Source organism: Equus przewalskii, chromosome 7 (genome assembly GCF_037783145.1).
Source record: "Equus przewalskii isolate Varuska chromosome 7, EquPr2, whole genome shotgun sequence".
NCBI classification, from domain to species: domain Eukaryota; kingdom Metazoa; phylum Chordata; class Mammalia; order Perissodactyla; family Equidae; genus Equus; species Equus przewalskii.
In genome coordinates this window covers 87487760-87510382 of record NC_091837.1, presented here as the reverse complement: position 1 = coordinate 87510382, position 22623 = coordinate 87487760, and the positions used below count along the sequence as shown (strand labels likewise).

The window sequence follows — 22623 nt, the reverse complement described above, 5'->3', positions numbered from 1 at the left end:
TAGCTATTGACAAATACGTATTTATTGCCATTTTGTTACTTTTTTTCAGGGTGTTTTAGTAGTTCTCTGTTCCTTTCTTCTTCTTTGCTCTCTTCCCTTGTGGTTTGATGCTTTCTTTAGTAATATGTTTGATTTCCTTTCTCTTACTTATTTGTTTATTTATTATAGGTTCCTGGTTTGTGATTACCATGAGGTTCTTATATCATATATTCTACATATATAGCAATCTATGTTGACTTGATAGTCTCTTTAGTTTGATCTTTTTTTTTTTTAGAAAAAAGCTCTGCTCTTTTACTCCCCTCACCCCACATTTTATGTTTTTGAAATCATATCTAATCTCTTAGTTTGTGTGTATCTATCCGTTACCCTCTTATCATTGAAACAGGTAATTTTAGTACTTTTGTCTTCTAACCTTCATATTATTTTCTTAGGTGATTGATCTGCTACCTTCACTGTATTTTTGCCTTTACCAGTGATTTTATTCCCTCAGTTTTTTGGGGTTTTTTTTTTTTTGATAATTTTCTTATTCCTATTTGTGGTCTTCTCTTTGCCACTTAAATAAGCCCCTTCAGCATTTCTTGCAGAACTGGTTTCTTGATGATAATCTCCTTTAATTTTTGCTTGTCTGGGAAACTCTTTATCGCCCCTTCCATTCTGAATGATAACCTTACTGGGTAGAGTATTCTTGGCTGAGGGTTTTTTGCTTTCAGCACTTTAAATATGTCATGCCACTCTCTTCTAGCCTGTAGGGTTTTGGCTGAGAAGTCAGTTGATAGCCTTATGGGGTTTCCTTTGTATGTCACTTGTTGCTTTTCTCTGACAGCTTTTAGGATTCTCTCTTTATTTTGGTTTTGGACATTTTAATTATAATTTGTCTTGATGTGGCCTCTTTGGGTTTATCTTGTTTCTTGCTCTCTGTGCTTCCTATATTTGGAAGTCTGTTTCCTTCCATGGTTAGGAAAGTTTTCAGTGATTATTTCTTCACATAGATTCTCCACCCCTTTGTCTCTCTCTTCTCCTTCTGGAACCCCTATAATACGAATGTTAGTGCACTTGATATTGTCCTAGAGTTCACTTAGACTGTTCTTGTTCTTTTTAATTCTTTTTTCTTTCATCTGTTCAGCTTGGGTGATTTCCTCTAGTATTTCATCCAGCTTGCTGATTCATTTGTCTGTATCATCTACACAGCTATTGAGTCCCTCTAGTGAATTTTTCATTTCCAGTATTGTATTCTTCACTTCTGATTTGTTCTTTTTTATGTTTTCCAATTCTTCATTGACATTCTCACTGTGTTCATCTAGTCTTCTCCCAAGATCTGTGAGGAATCTTATGAGTTTTTGTTTGAACTGGTTGTCAGGTAGATTGCTTATTTCTATTTCATTTAGTTCTTTTGCTGGGGTTTTGTCCTGTTTCCTTGCTTAGAACATATTCCTTTGCCTCCTCATTATGCCTCTTTCTCTGTGCTTCAGTCTATGTATTAGGTGAGTCTGCTATGTCTCCTGGTCTTGGAGAAGTGGCCTTATGTAAGAGATGCCTTTTGAGGCCCAGCAGTGTGCTTCCCTCTCGTCACCAGTCCAAATGTTCCAGGAGTGACCCTTGTGTGGGCTACTTGTGTCCTTCTGCTGCAGCAGAGTTGCTCTGACTGCAGGTACCCAGGGAGTCTAGGCTTTCCCTTCCTGGCCAGCCATTTTTAAATCAGTTTCAGGGAGCCCAATCACAGTTGTCTGAAAAGTCTAATAGCACACTCATTGCAGTTTTTCTGTTAAGTGAGTAGGCACCCAGTGTAGCTGGTTGCTGGGCTCAGGGACTTATAATTGCTCTAGGCCTCCAGCCTGCAAAGCTGTTGTCAGCTTTCTTAAGATTGCAGCTGAATGGGGCTGGCCCTGGGCAGGGAGCATCCAGTTGTTTCAGGCTTTGGAAGGCAAGGGCAATCCCCTTTGTTGCTGTTTGTGAAGCACAGGTCTTCTGTCACTGATAAGCCGTGCCCCCCACAGGTCCACACACACTGTCAACACAGTCCTGGCCCATGCACACTTCCTGACCCCCTGGAGCGTACCCCATCACCCCACAGCAGAGGACCCCACACTCTCCATCAACATGCCCCACAGTTCACCTGCTCTTCACGTAGGCCCTGCCCCACAGAGGCAGACACACTGGCCTGCTGCAGAGGATCCCAGCACTCAGCCTATGCTGGCCCACAAGTTGTCCAAGGGTTTGCTCTTGGGTGGGGCCAGTCCCTAGGGTGGCTGCTTGCACTGGCTGAGCTGGATTAAATCTGTGCTCTATTGGTTGTGGCAGACCCCTGGGCTAACAAGCCAGGCGAAGAACTCCAACAGCTCTGCCAGCGTCTGTGTCAGCACGCCTGTACTAGGTCACAAGAATGGCTGCTGCCAATGTCACCATCCCTGGAAAGGTCTCCCCTCTCACTGAGATGCACCCAGAGCCTACCATGTGGGTTCTCTTTTCACTAAAGGACTGTGCGCCTTTCTTTCTGGTGATTTTAGGTTGCTTTCTGAGACTGGTGAATTTGTGCGTGGGCCCTTTAAGAGCTGGGTTTTTCTGCTTGTGTCAATAGCTTTTAGTATCCCCCTTGTAGTTAATAGCCAGCAAGGCCAGATATTATGTCACTCGTCTCAGGTGTGCTGAGTCTGAAGGATTTCTTATAGCAGTAACACACCCCCGCTCAGGTCCCCACTCCTCCAGGTAGGGCTGCGTACCTTAGATTTGCTCCTGCCTGGCTGACTGTGAAGCTCCATGGCTCACAAAGGTGAATTTTTCTCTCTCCAGATGGAATTTCTGCCCCTTCTGCCTCAGTCAGGATGGTCTCTTGTTGTGGGGGTTCTTTTTATCCAGTTTTCAGTTCTCTCCCAGGGGCAATTTTTCCAAGAATAGTGTGACCTGGTTGTGTTCACAGGAGAAGGTGAGTTCCAAGTCTGCCTATACTGCCATCTTGAGGAGATCTTCCCAAACCTGATTTTTAAAGACATGTAAGCATGCTTATATTCACACACACACACAAGAATAAGACCTGGGCCTCTAAACCGATTGCCCTAGATCGTATTCTTTCCATAACTAAGCATTCAGTCAGTGCCCTCCTTGCAGATCTAAGTAAACAGTCTGGGCAAATCTGTAATTTAAAGGGTCTTTGAATGATGTCCTAATCTAAATTATTCAAACAGGCAAAAACTTGAGGGACAGATGGAAAAGTGGTGATAGCAATAGGAATCTGTGACAACCAAAACAAGAAATTGTCAGGAAGCATTTGTAACATGTTTCATTAGCATACCAAAATATCTAGAGTTATAGCAAAGCTCAAAACCAGGTAATCAGCTCATGTGAAATGCATTAATTCTTAGTTTTAATTATCTGTTTTGAAACATGGAGAGTTTCTTAAAGAAATTTAAAGCCTATGGTAGCCCAAATTTGCTCTGAAGAGCTATACCTGTCACATTTGAAATTTTCATTCAAAAAACTTAATTTCTGAATAATTTTGCATGGAATTTGAGTATGAGCTTATAAAGTGTTTCACGAGATGTATGTTTTAGTAGTTAACGAAAAAGTCTTGAGAGTTAATATCCTGAGTTCAAATAAAGATAAAAGGAAAACTATACCATGAAATAAAAAAAACAAAAATACTTTAGTCTTGAGAAAAGTGTATTTTGGAATTAAAGTATTCAAGTGTTTAAAAGCAAGTCAAGCGCAAGGATTTGGGACAGATTTTTGGCACTGACTTAGTATTCATTGCTACTAAAATGTCTTCAAACCTTACATGAACCTTCAGCTCAGCCCGTTCCAAGCCACAGGCTTCATCCTTAAATTTAATAATGGTAGACCAGTTCTCCATGCCTTAAGAATGGCTTTTAGGATGAACTAACAGATGCCTCAAGAAAGAAGAGCAATTAAATCAACAACCTGAAAAACAAAATAAAATATTGTTTTTTAAATCAAATGTATCCTCTCCTTGTCCATGAAAATTTTAATGTAGTTAGAATTATGAAATTCATAGAAACACCACAAGGGGGTGCTGCTGGTAAGGCAACAAGAGCCCTTTCTTGGCCACGCTGATACACAAATAATCTTCCACTTTCCACCCTTCTGGGCTATGGGGATCAACACGGAGAATTCACAAAAGGAGGAGAGAGATTTTGAAATAGGAATGTATTCAACTACATTTATCCAGAAAAACAGGTATCAAAAGGGAATAGTAGGCCTTAACTTTCCCTTATCTTTTCTCCTCACAGATTTAGTCATTTTAAAAAAGCAGTCTTTGCTTCTTTTCAACAGAGCATTAAACTTGAGATATATTTACTCCTCATTCTCTTTGGGGAACAATCCACTTTACAAACAGCTCGAAAAGCTGAGTATCCTGGGGGGAGTCTTTCATGCGGACCCCACACTACCCACCAGCCAGCCTCCGATTACACCGCACATCATTTCAGTTCAAAGCGCTGTCTTTTACGTCTCTGTTCTCCAGGGCTAAGTAAAAAACAAAAGCAAACAAACAAAAACTTTTACTCCTGAATGTTTAAAATGCAAATAGAGTTCTGAAATTCTCAGTCAGGGTTTGTTGTGCTCAGAATTCATTCCACTCTTTTCAACTTCCCTAAGAGAAGTCACCAAAGCAAGAATTGCTGGACCTTGAGGACTAAAAGTTATAAGCAGTTTTATTATTTAGCTTAAAAGCTTTCCCATGAGTGACAATACAAAAATGAAGTTTCCCTCACAGAGCTCTGTCTTTTTCTTTTTAATAAAAGCATTTATTTGATTGATAAGACCTGTGATACCTGGAGATTCGATTATATTTCAAGAATCATTTTCAAAATGAACCACGAATGTTGTTTTCTTCCTTCCTTTTAGCCTGACCTTCTATCCCCAAGTCAACTGCAATTTAACTATTTTAGATACTTCATTTTTTCTTTTCTCTGCCGCTCTGAACTTTAGTGGGCAAAGCATGAATTAAACAATAATAAAGTAAAATGAGTGACAGGGCTGAGCATGTAGTGGAAGCTAAATAATTATTAGTTCCTTCCCCAATACTGCCCATGTGCTTCCTTTTGGGTGTGTGAAACCCTGTTCGTTTGCTTACACACAGGATGGCTTTGTCTATGGACGTCAACTCACCTTCTACACGATGCGATGTAGAATTCTGAGGGATTCTCTCCCATCCACGAACGTCTCACCATACAGATGCCTGCAGTTCCCCCTTGAGCGTTTCTTTTATGTGCCTCACTGTGAGAGGTACTGAGGGGCTACAGGAGACGTATACAGCACGGCCCTTAAGTATGAACGGCTTAAATAAAACTAAGCCTCGTGAAACATCGAGCTACAAGTCTAAAGAGTATGTCATCAGATGCTAAATTGTAAGGCACGAAGTGATTGCCATGAGACAGCATGGCAGGGAAAGAATGTGGGTTATGTAGTTATACAACCCCAGTAGTGAGTTGAACAGTGTCCTTCAAAAAGATATGTTCATGGGGCTGGCCCCGTGGCCGAGTGGTTAAGTTCGCGCGCTCCGCTGCAGGCGGCCCAGTGTTTCGTTGGTTCGAATCCTGGGCGTGGACATGGCACTGCTCATCAAACCACGCTGAGGCAGCGTCCCACATGCCACAACTAGAAGCACCCACAACGAAGAATATACAACTATGTACTGGGGGGCTTTGGGGAGAAAAAGAAAAAAAATAAAATCTTTAAAAAAAAAAAAAAAGATATGTTCATGTCCTGACCCTGAGTACGTGTGAATGTGACCTTATTTAGAAATAGGGTTTTTGCAGATGTCATTAAGGATCTTGAGAGAGGGTCAGACTGGATTTAGAGTTGGCCCTCAATCCCATGACTGGTGTCCTCACAAGAGAAAGTAAAGGGAGATTTGGCACAGATAGACACAGAGAAGAGATGGCCATGTGTGATGGGGGCAGATAGAGGAGTGATGCAGCTACTAGCCAAGGAACGCCAAGCATTGGTGACAACTACGAGAAGCTAGAAGAGAGAAAGGCATGGAACGGATTCTCCTTCAGCCTCCAGAAGGAATCAAGCCTTCCAACACCTTGAGTTTAGACTTGTCGCCTCCAACACCATGAGATAATCTGTTGTTTAAAACATTCAGGTTGTAATAATTTGTTATAGCAGCCCAAGGAAACCAATACAACTGACATGGGTTTAGACCAATTCCCCACCAGCTCTGTGGGGCACCAAACATCAATGTGTCTCTCTCTAAACTAGAGTTCATATATTTATCTTACATAGAAATCAAAAAACGATTTAGTCTGCATATTATCCACTCTCTGCCTCTTATAACCTATGCACCCCTGGGCATGAGACTTAACACGTTGCATCTCAGTTTCCTCATTGATAAAATGGGGATGAAAATAGTAACTACCTCATAGGGCTAGTGTGAGAACTACAGGAGACCTCATACAGAAAGCACAGGTGCAGAGAGCAGGGCTGCACAAAGGAAGCTCCCACAAGCATAGGCCGCATGTTCCTGACCTGCTGTTAGGGTGATTGCCATAGGAACTGAGTGGAGAGGAAGATCAGTAAAGTCTGAGACAACCAGGAAACTCGAGGAAGTCAACTTGGAGTGGACCTCAAAGAAAAAGTCCCATTTGGATGAGTCACAGAAGGAAAGGGCATCTAGGGTAGATCCGAGGTGGGGTCAGCTCTGGAATATAAGCAAAGAAAGAGTGGAGCTGAAAGAATGTATGCACAGAGGTCCCCGAGAACCCAGGGGACAGACTTGAGAGGAAGTTTGGACAGCTGAGCTGAGGTTAAACTTCACTAGAAATCCCACAATTTAAATATGATACCCTGTGAAAAAGAAGACATTAAAACCTTTGAGTAAGGAAATAACACCTAAAAAAGGATGTTTAAGAAAGATTAATCCAGTGGGATAGAATAGAACAATGCTCTTCAAACCTTCGGTGGCGAAGGGCTAATTTGCTTCAATCTGATCAGTGCTGCTGTAAAAAAACTTAAAATGCAACAAAAATAAACTTCTAGAGCAAGAAATTAAAAAAGACAGGCTACCAAAAAAATCGGTTTTTTTAATTAGCTTCAAACATACGTAAAAGTACTCTTGTCAAATTGTCATAAACATTTTGGAACTCTTACTCTCAATTTCTGCCTTACCTTATCACAGACCTCGAAGGAACAGCTGATCCTCAGACAACACCTGGAGTAGCACTTCTGAGGAGCTGAAGATGAGCGGAGAATGGAGAGCAAAAGAGGAACGACAGAGAACAGATTGCTGGAGGAGGCATGGGGGGTGGGGCAAAAAGGGGTGAAGGGGGTCAAAAGGTACAAACTTCCAGTTATGAAATGAGTAATCCTGGGGATGTAATGCAAGCATGGCGACTACAGTTAATAACACTGTATTGTATATTTGAAAGTTGCTAAGACAGTAGGTCTTACAAGTTCTCATCACAAGAAAAAAGATTCTCTTTGTTAACTTTGCAATATGTACAAATATCGCATCATTATGTTGCACACCTGAAACTAATATAATGTTGTATGTCATTTATACCTCAACAAAAACTTCTAAGAAAAAAAGAGGAGTAAAATCAGAGAAGGTGTCCAGGAGACTGCTGTCACCTTCAAGGAAGACAAACACAGTGGTGGTGACAATGCAAATGTGGAAGAGAATCAGACACAAGGTATTTTGAAAAGTAAGTTGATGGATAATGAGAATAATGAGCCAAAATTTTCTTTCTTTCTCACTCACTGTGTACTATCCACACTGCCCTGGGGTTTTGTGACCCAAAATACTGACCCATAGCTCTTGGCCTGCTTGGTCCTCAGGCCCCTGCTTAAATGTCGTGTCCTCTGAGAAGTCTTGCCCAGTCATTCTGCCCAGTTTATTTAGGAATAGCTGACTTGACTCCAAGGCCTTCGTGAGATAAAACGGACTCATTTGTAGAAATGGAAGGAATAGGAGAAAAGTGCAATAAATGGGGGAAATAACCACATACTTAGAGGGACTACACTGCAAATAATGAACCTCCTGTACTTCGAGGCCCTAACCCACCATGCAGTGGGTTTTCCCCCACATCTGACAAAGAGCAAGAGGGTCCTTTCTTAAAGTTGCCTTGGTGAGCGAGAATTATAGATGGACTATATCAACACTGTGAAATTAAAATAAATTTTTTTGGACTGAAAATAAATATTACCGTGATAGAGAAATTATTAGAAGGAAAACTCTTGGTAAAAAGAAAAAAGAAATCTTTTTTAAGACTCTCCTGGCCACAGGAGGTCAGTATTGCTTCAAAGCAAAATTACCCTAAATCCCTCTGGGGGTATAAAGGTCTTAAAGAAATGATTACATTTTCTTCTTCAAAAAATGTTAGTTTCAATATATCTGATTTTTAGACTCACTGAGTGACAGATGGTTACAGCATGTTAAAAAATGTCAACTTGTTAAAAAAGTAAACTTGTTAAAAACATGTATTTCATGCAAAAATGAATTTGGATCCTCACCATTCAAAAGCAATAAGAGAAATTAAAAGAGGAAAGAAATATATACATATATATATATGTTACACATGCATCCTTTCTGATACATATATATGTGTGTGTATGTGTTTGATTCAACTCAGGGCTCAGGGCCAAGGAAAAATAAAAACCACGTCTTTACTCACTCTGTAACTGAAGAGGTCAGACACACATTCCTGACACCTCTCGGTAAAAATACAAAAATAAAGAAATAAATGCACTACTATAGACATTGAAGGCTGAGATTAGCATTGGCAGAATCATGTGCAACATTTTCATTCTAAGATTAGGAGAATCGAGGAGCAAAGCTAGAGAGAAGACAAATTGAGATCAACGCAAACGTAGGGGTGAAAATTACACTGAACCTGTTGAGAAAATCCTATTGGGCTGACTGGGGCCCATTTTTGGGTGTGTTGTGTAATTTTGATTCATTCATGTTGCCCAAGTTCCACTCTTGTCTGGAACATTCAGATATTCATTCATTTATTGCTCTGGACAAAGTACTGGATGAAAACAGAGATTCCAGCCCTTGTGGAGCTGTGTAAAATGAGACAACAAATTTGTGAATATACAATTACACACTGTGATAAATGCTCTGAAAGAAAAGGGCAGAGTGACCGGAAAAGACCTCTCTGAGGATGTGATATTTAAGCAGGGACCTGAGGACCATGTGGGCCAAGAGCTGTAGGTCAGCATCTTGGGTCATGGAACCCCAAGGCCAGTGTGGACGGTACAAGGTGAGTGAGAAAGAGAGAAAATCCTGGGTCTGGAGAAGTTCCCATGTTCTCCCAAGAGCCTTGGGAGACCAGTGAATGAGGTGAATCCTGATCCAATTTGCATTTAAAGGGAAGAAACCTATTTTGGCTACTGTGTAAATGAATGGAGTGGGGACTCAGCAAGAGTGGAAGTGGGGGCCCCAAATGTGGTCAGGAAGTGTGTATGGCAGCCCAAGAAGATGACGTCTGAGAAGGAGAGTCGTGAACAGATTCAGGGCACTCAAGGTAGAACCAGCAGGTCTTACTGGTGGATCAGGTTAGGGGACTCAGGAAGGTAATATTTCTGTCTACTCTGCTTGCGTGTGTGTGTGTGTGCACGTGTGCATGTGTGTGTGTGGGGGCACACACACACCTCTCCTACCGAAACTTAATTTTGTTTCTGCAAAGAAATACTAACCTTTCCTCTTAAAAGTAGAATTATTAAACTTCCACTGTTTATGCAAAGAAGTATCAAATAATAATATATCATCAATTGTGTTGATTTACTTACATAAAATAATACCAATTGAGTGCCATGACTTTTTAATGACAATGGAAGCAAAATTATATTCACCCAAATACTTTTAAAATTTAATAAAGAAAAGATTAAAAGATGATTATTCCCTTGTGATTCTGATGTTAGATCCATTGTTCAAAATGTCTGTTGATATTTTTCTTTTAGAAAATTTCATGGGAAATGAATATATTGAATCCAAAAATATCCATCCCCAAATCTCTAAATTAGTGTCAAATTTCTTTTCCCTTTTATGGGAGCATTTTCAACAACATGCAAGCACTGTGGGGAGAGCATCTACCTCAGCCAGGCAACTAGCGGGAGGACCGCTGGGCCTGGGGATACGATACTGCTCAAGCTTATGAAAAGTGCAAGCACTAATGTAGTGTAAACGGGCAAAGCTGCTGCCCTAAATGAGGTCTGGACTTTCTAATGAAAGTGGAACTTACCTGGGCAAGCTGGTTTCCATCTGGCAGAACCGGATTATCAACTCTTGTGGGTAGAATCTTAAGTGAATAGATTTCAAAAGGTGTTAGGTGCCAGGTGGAGACTACAGGGGTGGGGGTTTGGGAAATATTTTTAAATTATAGAACATAACGATAAAAAGGTAGTTAACAGTAATGGCTATAAATTTCCCATAAAAGAGTTTAGCACAAACAGATAGGTAGTCACTGGGGAATCTCTTCTAAATGCCAGAAGCATGTTCAGAACCGCACTACGCTGAAGCTTGGCCCGCAGGACATTTACCTGGATCTGCTGCCTGCCGTGAGACTCTCCCTATGCCTGTCCCTGGGGTAAAGCTGCGTCTCGTCCCCATCCCTGACTTATTCTAAGGAGCCGCCCAAGGATTCCTCACTCCTCTCATTCACGATTGTTGTGGCAACAAATCAGGATAATGGTTGTAAAGGACTTTGAAAAAATAAAAATTCCATACAAATGCAAGACTATATTATAATTAATTATGATTTTCTTTTATGATTCATCAGTTACATTTTATTATAACTATAGACCTTAAGTAGAGTATAAGTACCATACAATTATAAATTTTATATTATGTAACAGTTACCTTGTTTATTTTTAGTCCTCAACAAAGAAATGAATGCTAAAATCTCCTTAAAAGATTTTTTTTTAACTATAGCTATTTTGATTTCACCCCAAATTCTGAAATCTGGGATCAAGGCGTAAACACTTCTACAATTCCCAGCTTCAGAAGCTCTGCACTGCTCTGATGAACATTAGGTAAGTGTACAATTGTAGTGATCAAATAAATATAATGGATTTTAATGTACATATTTAAATTGAGATTTTAAAAATATAGCAATTCTTGTAAATTAGCAAAGAAATGCAACTAATCTGCCAATTAATCTACACCTTTATATGTATTTAAAAAAGAAAAAACAGAAGAAAATAGACTATTTCTCTGCCTCTCCTTCCACTCATTCCTGCAGTATCTCTGTCCCCGCTAAACTGGAAATCTCCAGAAGGCAGCTGTCTCGCAGGTAATCAAGAACATATCCCTAAGTTGCCGGCGTGGTAACTTCCCGCTCTCTGGCTCCCTTCCAGTGCTCCAGTGCTGTATAAAGGCTCCTTGCTGCCCTTGGTGGCCTCACCCAGCGAGGCCAGCTGAAATCCCAACGTGCCGGGCTCTCGGCTTGAGCCAAAGTCACCGCATCGATGAGATCTCAGTGTGCTGGCCCCCTCAGTGCACGTACGCTGTGACATGCTGTGCTGTCCAATGATGTGGAGAGCACGCATGCACACACACCCCCCCCCCATAGGTCACACCACTATGTTGATTCCCCAAAAGTGCTTCCTTAGGCTTCCAATGCCACTCCCACATTTGTAAAATTAGCAGTTTCTGTTTTCTAGTCCCCAGACTTGAGAACCTCACCTGGTGGAGGATGTGTGGAGGAGGCAAGAGAGGACCTGAGATGGAAGGGATGAGGAGGCCTGAGTGACGGCCAGCGGCTCCATCCAAAGTCTCTACTCTACAACTCTGACACGTTGCTATCACAAGTTTGCCTCAGGTCTCTTCTCCCTTACTTTCTGGAGCTACACCTTAGAAAAGGCTGTTCCCGGGGCCTGGAAGAAATGCCTGAATTCCGCTTGACCACAATTTAGGGGCAGGCTGTGACCTCACGTCATTCTGAGAGTCTTCCATCTGCTGTGGGAGGAAAATCCGAAAGAGCAGCAATATCATAAGGAAAATTAGGGGAAAGCTAGTTTTATTTGCAATTGAACATATAATTTAGTCCACATTTACAAAGAGCTGTTCCAATATTTATCTTTTATTCTTCATAAAAATGTGATAAATCATTATTTTATTCCTTCACCTCCCTCCTCCACCCAAGAACAATTTTGTTATAGAGAAAAAATTCTGACCACTCCTCTGGGAAGCGACCCAACCCGATGCTGGTCCTTTAAGCAAGCATGTCGTAAAAGCCTTCTTTGTCAAAGCTGATCTTTCCCAAGGTGGCCATGTCCTGGGCTCTGTGAACGCACCCACGTCAGACACGGCTGGTCGGGCGAAGCCTCAGTACCTATCCCTGATTTATGCAGCAAAGCGACGTCGGGGCGAACTTTCCATTAATGCACAATGGGGGAGGGAATGTCCAACTGCAGACAAGCATCAGAAGCGCCTCTGACCTTGCAGATCTGCCTGTCTCAGTAGTTCTGAATCAGGATTACCCCATGACATAATCAGCATCACTGACCAGACTGTAAAATGTATACAAGCCTGCGTTTTCATTGAGGGAGAGGAGAAAGAGAGCTGTATTTTGGTCAGGTAACTCCCTCATCTGGCTGCAAGTCAAGTAAGATGCAAACGTGTGATCTCGAACAGGCTTTTTTTTTTTAATTCTTTCCTTTGAGATAATTTCAGACTTACAGAAAATTGCAAAAATAGTACAAAGAATACCCATATAGCCTTCAAGTAGATTCCCAAATATTGACATTTTATCACATTCATTCTATCATTCTCTCTCTGTCTTAGTACGTACAGTATGATTTTTCTGAACAATTGGAGTAAGTTGTAGGCATAAAGACCCCCTACTCCAAAGTCCTTCAGTCTGACTAACCGCCCTACAATTATCAAAGGCAGGAAATGAGCACTGATATACTACTATTATCTATCCCGTAGATCTTATAACAATTTTCTGAATTGTCTCATCAATGTCTTATGTAGCAAAAGAGAAGGAAACAGGATTCTAAGGCTTTGGCTGGGGTCACAATGGCTCTGAGATTCTTCTAGTACAGGGTAGCATAAGAATTAGGACACAGCACACCAGAGTGGTCATTTTCTGTTCAAAAATACCCCTTGGTCTTTAGGCCTTGACTCCTGCTGACATCTTAACTGAAGAGCGAGAAATGAAGACACCTTTTATTTCTTCTCTGTTTCTCTTTTGATCAACTTAATTACTGAGTGCCTGAGACACCCAGGACACTCTCTGTGGTTCAGGGGGATAGAAACTATATAAGATGCAGTCTCAACACCCCTGTGAATCAAAATGGTATTAAATAACGAGTAGCTAAATGGAAATAAACTAGTGGTAAAAAGGAGGGATATATAGATTATTGAGTCCCTATTGTTTGGTAGACGCCATGTCAAATGATTTATATGCATATCTCATTTATTTTTTACACAAATAGGGTGACATTGGTATTATTTTCCCTATTTCATCGATGAGGAAATGGAGGCTCATTAAATCAAGAAATGCGCCCAGCGTCTCCACACAGTGAGACTCAGAGCTCTGCCTCCAAACCTGTGCTCTGCTCCCCGAAAACAGGAGGAGGAAACAGATCGTGTGGAGCAACAGGGAGGGAGAGAGGGGGAGTGAGAGAAGGCCAATTCAGGGAGGGAGGAGGTCTTCCCGGGCCTCAAGGACAAAGGTAAATTTGAGGGCAGACTGAAGAATAGATAGGATTTTTTTTTCAAGTAATTTTATTGAGATCATAATGGTTTATAGCATTGGGTAATTTGGGGTGTACATTATTATTTACCATTTTCTGAGTACACTTCATGGTGCTCACCCCCAGTAGTCTAATTTTTGTCCATCCCCATACATATGTGCCCTTTTATCCCTTTTGCTCAACCCCCAACCCGCTTCCCCTCTGGTAACCACTAATCTGTTCTCTTCTGGATAGGAGTCTGAGAGTAAAGATGAAAACACAGTCCAGACAGAGGGGAAAACCAGCGGCTTGAAATAGCCGTCTGCAGTGTCCTACGCATTGACTCAGCAGCACAGCCAAATCAGGTTCTCGGGACAGAGCAGAGGAAACACAGATTCTTCAAAGTCTGAGCCTCCCCAGAGGCGCTGAGGGAACATTAGAACGTGGGAAGAGAGAATTTGTGCCATTAAGCAGGGAACAGCTTCTCCCCTGGAATCAGCGTCTGGTAAGCATTCTTCTCACCATGAAGCTCTGTCTGATTTCTTTTTTTACAAGGAAGACTCACCCACTTAAGATAAAGAGTATAAAATGGTACTGGGAGCACTTTTTAAAATTAAATCTCTCTTCAGGGGGGCCAATCTGTTAGCGTGAACAGAAGCAAGAGTCCGATCTTGCCAGCCTCCTACCCACTGGTCAACAACAAATTGCACAGCCACCCTGGAACCCATCTGGTTGGGGTAACATCTATATTTCTGACATGAAGAGACACTGTTTGTTTACATTTGCACCTTCTAAGGAAATAATGCACAATAGATTCAGCAGGATATTACATCCTGGACAAAAATCTTATTGATCACACTATCATTAACTTCTGAGAAATTACATCTAGGATCAAATTTTCTTTTTTTTTTTTTTTTTGAGGAAGATTAGCCCTGAGCTAACATCTGCTGCCAATCCTTCTCTTTTTGCTGAGGAAGACTGGCCCTGAGCTAACATCCGTGCCCATTTTCCTCCACTTTATATGTGGGACGCCTACCACAGTGTGGCATGCCAAGTGCTGCCATGTCCGCACCCGGGATCCAAACCAGCGAACCCCAGGCCTCCAAAGTGGAACGTGCGCACTTAACTGCTGCGCTACCGGGCCGGCCCTCAAATTTTCTTTGTACTTATATGACTATAATAGATTAATTGAATAATTTTCTATCATAAATATTGAAATTAGATTATTGACTTAGATCAGCATTTTTTGAAAGATGCTTATTTAGAAGTTTGAAAAGTTATATGGGCCTCAGCTTTTTAAAGTTTTTTTAAGATCCGGATTCACAGTTTAGCATGTAAAGGAGAGGCTTTGGGCACCATTATGGTTAATCATGTCTGCTCTGTTCAGAGACCATGAGAGAGAAGAGAGTGTCCCATGCTACATTCCCAAACTCGCTTCAACTAGGAAACATCAGGAGATCCTGGCTGTGACACTTGCTTCATTCCCTCCAAGTTCATGAGCTCTGTCCACCATTTTTTCTGGGTAAAGTGTTCACTTATTAATTTGGTAAAATCATGAGTGAATGACTAGTGAGCATTAAAAAGTCACGCGCTGCCTTATGCAACAGTCTGAGATTGCCAGCTCAGTAAGTACCAAAAACCATTTTGCTAGAAGCCCTCTTTGCAGTATGCTATTTGTCTCTTCTTACAGGTCTAACCACCACAGTGCAATGAAGAGAAAAATAAAAAGATCCATCCCATGCACTCGTCATTGCCAAAGATATTTACTTTCATTTCACCTAAGTCAGGGACCAGAATGCCCCTTATCAAGGATAACTAATAATACTTCTCTTCAATTGTGTATCGGACCTAACCAACGCAATTAAAGAGAGAGGAAGAAATAAGTGGTATAAAAAGTGGGAAGTTAGAAATACTATTTCTACAAAATCCCTAATTTGTAGAAAATGTGTCACCATTAAAAATGCAAGCAAAACTACTGTAGAGTTCAGTAATAGCTTTAGAGTAAACAAATAATAACCAAGTACAAAATTTAACAGGAAAAAAGAGGCTTAAAAAAGTAGTAACATAAACTATAAGATGTAAAGGAATAAATCTAGAAAAACATGGGCAAGACTTTTATGGAGAAAACCATAAACATGAAAGATATAAAAAAAGTGTTTTAAAGTAGAGACATATACCATATTCTTAGATGGAAAGACTCATAATTATATCAGACTTTAAAAAATGAAACTCAAATTTTAAAAAAATAACAGGATTTTTCCTATAAGTGAACAGATATCTATTCTAAAATTCATATAAAAGAGCAAAGGGCCAAGAATAGCAAAGACATTTCTGAAGGAGACAAGTTGGGGAACAGTGAGAACTCGCCTATCAGATAATAAGAACTACTACAAAACCACTGGCCAGAGTGGATTTTGTTGCAGAATTAGGCAAGCGGGCCAGCACTTCCAAGAGCCCAGACGCACACTGGTCTTCTCAATAAATATCAGACAATTGATCATCCATATGGAAAATATTATATCCCTCACTCTCATCATATACAGAAATAATTCAAAGTCTGTTAAAAACCTAGGCATGAAAAATAAATTCATTAAGACATTCAAAAGAACTACAAGAGCAAGATTTTATGGCTTTAGGCTAGGAAAGGATTTCCTAAACTAGATTTCTTTAAATGAACAAATCATAAAGATTTGGCTCTAGGAGTCCTCACCCTGTAGCTGCATTACTCCAGTATCTGCCTCCATCCTCACATGGCCTTCTCTTCTCTCTCTTATAAAGACGCTCACCATGGGATTATGGCTTGCTGGATAGTCCAGGATCATCTCTTCTCCAGATCTTTAAGTTAATTACGTCGGCAAAGACCCTTTTCCCAAATAAGGCCACATTCACAGGTTCTAGGATTAAGATGTGGACATATCTTTTCGGAGGCCACCGTTCAACGCTCTGCAAATATTATCAATAATTTACAGATACATATCTGAGTAACAGAGTGATTTAAAAAAAAAAAAAACTTGTGGGAATGATAAACCCCAAACCCTTCTCTGGGAGTGGAGAGGAAGAGGTTACAGAGGGGACTGAGGGCTCTGTAACGTGTCCTCATTTTAAACCATCTCAAGCAAACCTGTCTGTGTTGGTCATGTTTTCCTCCTCTGTAATCGTTAAATATTTCATAATTTAAAAAAATTAAACAATGCAAAGATGTTCTCTCCCTTGGCTCTATCATAGTATTTGGAGGAGTTATTTTTGACAAGTCCCTGCCCAGCCTTGTCCACAAGCTGTTAGGAAACCTCTCCCCTATCATTCGCTACATCTCTCAACCATCTTCAAGCCAGCTCGGGGTCAGAACTCTTGCCCTGACCTAACTCATCTCTCAAAATTTATGGCCTTTTTTTCCCTACCATTTTGCTCATTTTAGATTTTTTTTTCTCATTAAGGACACTGCTGGAGGCTGGCCTGGTGGCGTAGTGGTTAAGTTCGCATGCTCTGCTTCAGTGGCCCAGGGTTCGTGGGTTTGGTCTGGGTGCAGACATATGCACCACTCATCAAGCCATGCTGTGGTGGTGTCCCACATATAAATTAGAGGAAGATGGGCACGGATATTTTGCTCTTTTTCTCTGAGCAAAAAGAGAAGGATTGGTGGCGGATGTTTGCTCAGGGCTAATCTTCCTCAAAAAAATTCCTGCAAATCAACAATAAGGCTTCCTCATGATGTTTCTTGTGCTTCTACCCAACAGCTTACATCACAAGTCTTTTAAATCAAATTTTGTCTTTTAAAAAACTGAGTGCTCTCACCTTCACTGATAACATGCCCGCCTCTCGGAAAGAAATTGTGGCATCACCGCATTGATGGCCTGAGAGTTATTTTCCGTGGAGTGACCTGACAATAGCAGAATCATTAGCACAATCTTCTCGACAGCACCGGTATTTTCAAAATACCCTGTGGATGGCATCACCCCAGCCAAAAAGATGGGGAAGATGATTATCCTGGCCACTGCCACCTCCACAATGGAGTCTCTGTTCTTTCTACACCTGGGCATATAAAATCAAGACAGTTCACTGAGATGTAATTCCTGACATTTCAAATATTGCAATGGCTAAAGGAACGCTACGGTAGTTTCTCTTAATCAATTTTTTTCTCTATTTTTCTGGTTACAGTGATATTTTCTCTGTCTCTTTCTCTCTCTCTCTCTCTCTCTCTCTCTCTCTCCACTCAGTAATGTTCTATTTTAGGTTACAAGGTGACCAAGGAGTTGTAGAATTATTTATTTATTTATACGGGCCAATTACAAAAGTAACATAATCATTAAAAAAATAAAAATAATCAGTGAGAGTAATCACAGGTCCTGTGCAACCGATTAGCAACCTTAGTTCCATCTGCAACCTTAATTCCCTTTACTATGCAACAGATCATAGTCACAGGTTCCAGGGACAAGTGTGGACACTTTGAGGGCGGGCATTATTCTGCCTGCCACAGATATATTCTGAGTATCTTCCCAATCCTTAAATACTCTCCTATCTGTACTTTCCTTTTTAATTGCTATGTGCATTTTACTGTATAGCTATACTATAAGTCACTGTACCCTCTCCTACTAGAAAATAATTACGTTGCTATCATCAGCAGTCCCTGGGCAGTAAAAAATGAGAGTTATGGTTTTAAGTAATATTGCTACAAGGATATATTTCTATACTAATATTTCTGAGAAGGCAATGAATGAGTTTCGTATCAGTTTACACTTCCACCATGCAGGTGTGAGCCGACATTCCCCGGTACCCTCACAGACATTCACCACTATCTTTCCTTTCTAATCACTGCCAAATGGAAAATTTCCACTTTTATTTGCCTTTCTTTGGTTTCTATCGAGGTTGAACATTTTTCATGCTTAATGTCCTTCATTAATGGCCACCAAAGGTTCTTCATTTGTGAGATGCATGTCTATGATTAGTGGACTCTTGTTAAGTATCCAATGATGTCAGCAACCTTGATAATGAGACTCTGTGGGAGGTACCTTCACTCTCACTGAAACTCTTCAACTTGACTCTTCTTCCATCTCATATTTACGACATCGTTAAACCCCACACTGCTCCTCACTGCTGCATCCAGACAAAGCTTCACCTGCACCACATGCGTGTGACACAATTTCTGTGCCCAGGGTCCCTTGGACAGTGAGATCATTTGATACGTGGTGGCGAGAATGCTGTAGCAGTTCCTGGGCTTCTGTCTAATTGATTTTGAGTGCTGAACCCTCTCAAGGTGACTCTTCCTCTTGCATCACGTGAACTTTGCATTCTGAGATCTCCTACCTGTGTTGCTGCATAACCTTCCTTGACAGAATGAATGGGTAGGACTGTGTTTCTCAACTGATAGAGAATTCCTGTCTCCTAATGTCTGGATTTACCAGAAGTCTCATCCAGCATATATACCCAACCCTTATTTTAGGAGTTGTTCTTGTATTTGTATGAGCCGTTATTATTTAACAACCTTTGTTTATTGTTCTCACAATAACAATCCAGAAAAGAACCCAACTCCCATGCAGTCAGCTGCACTGCATGAATGTAACATAGACTGGTGTATCCAACACAAGGAGAGCCTCACAGGTGCTCAGTGTGTTCACTTAGGCATGGTTACCACGTCCACGGCATTTTTCTAGATTTTATGTTCTCTCATATCTTTCTCTCCACATTTATTCATCTAAAGTGGGGGGGAGGGGGCGGATACAGAAATGCAAAAGAAAAAAAGCAAAAACAAAAATGCAGTGAGTCTTCTCATTTGGAACACATTCTAGTGTTAAAATAAATGAAAGAATATTGTACAAATTTCCAGGAAAATGTCAATAATGCCTGGATGAATTTGAAGAAATATCAAAAGACTCCAAAATTCTTACATTCCAATTAGAGGCAAGCATTTCATTGTGAGTCAGAGGAAGAAGAAAGTCTGGCTGCACGTGGGGATCGGGGGCAGTCTGGGTCCCTAACACTCAGCATCAAAGGTGGCTTGATGAGTTGATGAGTTGTGATGAATCTTGTTTCTCTGGTTGTAGAGGTTTTGTTTCAGGAGCCACCCCACCTTTTGACCATTCCTATTAGTAGATTTCAAAAGCTGAAGTAAGCACCGCATGCCCCAATTTTGTGTCTGTGGATGATATCCTATCAATATCTGAATGTCATCTAACACTGATTTTCGTAATTTCCCTGAAAGAGCATAATTCAATAGGCCAGATGTGAACTCTAACCAGGGGTCCTACGTGCGTCACAGGCTGTAGAGCTCAGTGGTTGAGTGTGGACATGGCAGTCAGGTGGCCTGGGGCATCCTAGTTGGCCACCTGGTAGCGGTGTGATCACCCCCTGCACGTCCGCTTCCTTGTCTTAAAACGAGAGAATGATGATGACTTCCTCACCGAGTGTTTCGAGAATGAAGTCAATACATATGTAGTGCTTAGAGGAGTGAGCAGTAAATATTAGTTTAGTTAATGACGTGAATGCATACACAGGCATACTTGATAAAGCCTATTGAGTATTTGATCTGTCCATTAAAAAAAATCAGCAATGAAAGTCAGCAGTTTCTCTTATAATTCAGATCTAAATGGCCACAGGCAAGAGAATTTCATTTTGACTTTCAGACATCACCCACATACCTGTGGTATCATTCAAGATAAAGGTTCTGAAGAAGTTAAGATATTTCCTCTATCTACCTACCTCTGGCCATAAGCTCATATGTGAAACCCTCTGAATTAGAAATCAGGAAACGGTCTAAGTCTGTGAATTCAACCCTATTTGTATGAGTGTTGATTTGAATAAATTATTAAGATGATTTAACACATCAATTATTCAGATTAGAACTAAACAGAGTGGCTTTTTATTTTTAATTCAACCTCATGATTATTCCTCATGGCATCTTTCATCAATGCTTTTCTCAACAATATTTACTCAATACTGAATCCACATTATTAGTCCTACCTACTAGGTTGAGGTTATCATTAACCTAAGCAACACCTTTTAAATGAAAAGCAGAATTATATATTTTCATTATGTCAATACATAAGTCATTCAGTTATAATGGTATCAAAATGCATAAAACATCTACTCACCAAAGGAGAAGCAGCTTCCTCTTATAACACGGATGTCATTTCTAGATACATGGTCCACATCTGAATCATCTTATATACATCAGAAACCCTGTTCCACTATTGGGCATTTCACCTGGAACAACCATCTCTGAATTCTTGTTCCTAGCAGCTTTGGGTCCTAAGAAACTTCTTAAACTAGCTATTTCTTTAGGCAAACCTAGAACACTTTAGTAAATCCTCCAATTCAGTTACTCAACCAGCATTTGCTGAACACCTGTTCCGTCCTGAGCTCTCGTCTATAGAGTGTGATGGTGTACATGGAGCAAGACCTACTTCTCATATGCAAGGACTCTGCCATCTCATAGGTGAGGCAGAAATGTGAGTTGGGGAAAAGGACACAGATAAAGGAAGGGAGCCTGCTATGCTGGCTCTGTGTACACAGTCAACTCTGAAACGGGAGCTCTTCATTGAGACTTCATAGCATAAGACATAATTTTCCTGTGTCTGGGACAACAGCATAGACAGTCTCTACCAGATGGCCATGGACAGTTTATGGAGGTGGATGTGCAAAGAAAACATCCTCCTCACCACTCGTCTCACCCCCTCCGCTCACGTGCCTCAGAACAGCTCAGAACATTTCTGCAAATGGGTTACTGGTAATGCAGCAAGCCCCTGGCTCCTGCTTAACAGCAGCAAATGTCACTCTTCCCCAGAAGAAATTTTGCTGCACTCTTCCAAAAGCAAATGAGGAATATATCACTGGCAAATGAAATTGGTTTTCCTGCCATTGCCAAGAGTGCCAGGAAAAAAAGAATTTGGGAAGAAAATCAGAGATTTTCCTGACCACCTCACCTAGGTTTGGGTGTTGGTGCCCACCAGGAAAGAAGAGTGAGTTTAATGTGCAGTAACAACCAGTTTCATCCATAGCAGGGCAACTGACGGTCGAGACATCTGGAACGACTCACCATTAATTCTCCATTAATTCATGGAGAAAATGCCCTTTCTCTGCATCTTAGCATCTTTCTCCATAACAAAAGGATAATAAAACACACTTACTTATGTCAAAAGGAAGCTCCCTAGAAAAACTGGCTTAATGCCTAGAAGGGTCTTTGAACATACTCGGTGTTTATGAGCAGTGTAACCATGTCAAGTTTGGTTAAAGTTTCCACCCCGGGAAAGGCCGCCCACCTGGCCTGGCAGCAAAGTTGCAGTGCCTTTTCCAAAGCTAGTCCCGCAGACTCCCCGGTCACGGTGTGAATCTCTAGTGCCTCAGAAAGATGCTGATGGAAAACAGGTCTTTGAAAATGGTATGTTCTGCATTAGAAGGGAATTGATAAATGCCAATTTTTTTATTCTTCCGAATGTAATGTCAGAGCCTCTGGATGTCTTCTGCAGAGGGACGTATGCCACTCAAGGGTCTGTTCATGGCCAGAAGAGCTTAAGCAGAGGGACTCAGAACAATTACTACAACAGTGTACTGCTCTCGTGGGTCGGACACTCGGTCGACTGAGGGATTTCACGAATTCTGTTAACCCTTCAATCAGCCCCAGGAGGCTGGTACTGTAATTAGCCTCTCTTTCAAATTAGGCGACCCAGGCGCAGGGTTAATATAAACTAGAGATGCTTATGCCAGGACCATGAAGGAAGAGAGGCAAGCGTGAACAGAAAGGAATCAGAGGATGACAGAAAAGTGAGGAAATACCAACATACCGTGTCACATGGCTTCAGGCCAATTGAAGGAAAGCCCATTTAAATGATCAAAACATCTTATTTATTCAATAAAATATTTCTAATTACTATTTTTCTTTCATATACAAATAGAAACATAAAAAAAGACTAATAACATGACGATCAGTAAAGGTTCTTGTGATGGTCTTTGGATGTGCGAACTTGGCGAGGCTGCAGTCCCCCATTAGTC

At 41.0% G+C, this 22623-nt stretch overlaps 1 protein-coding gene and 1 long non-coding RNA gene across 2 annotated transcripts in view; both read right to left on the bottom strand.

Moving 5' to 3' along the window:
* The window catches only part of LOC139084596 (uncharacterized), a 163227-nt gene that overhangs the window by 82515 nt on the left and 58089 nt on the right, over nucleotides 1-22623 (bottom strand). The gene's annotated exons all lie outside the window — the stretch shown is intronic.
* LOC139084597 (uncharacterized) lies at nucleotides 3765-5256 on the bottom strand. The gene is made up of 3 exons (XR_011542103.1): nucleotides 5122-5256; nucleotides 4405-4476; nucleotides 3765-3912 (listed from the first exon to the last, which is right to left on the bottom strand). It is a non-coding gene; the product is annotated as an uncharacterized lncRNA (long non-coding RNA).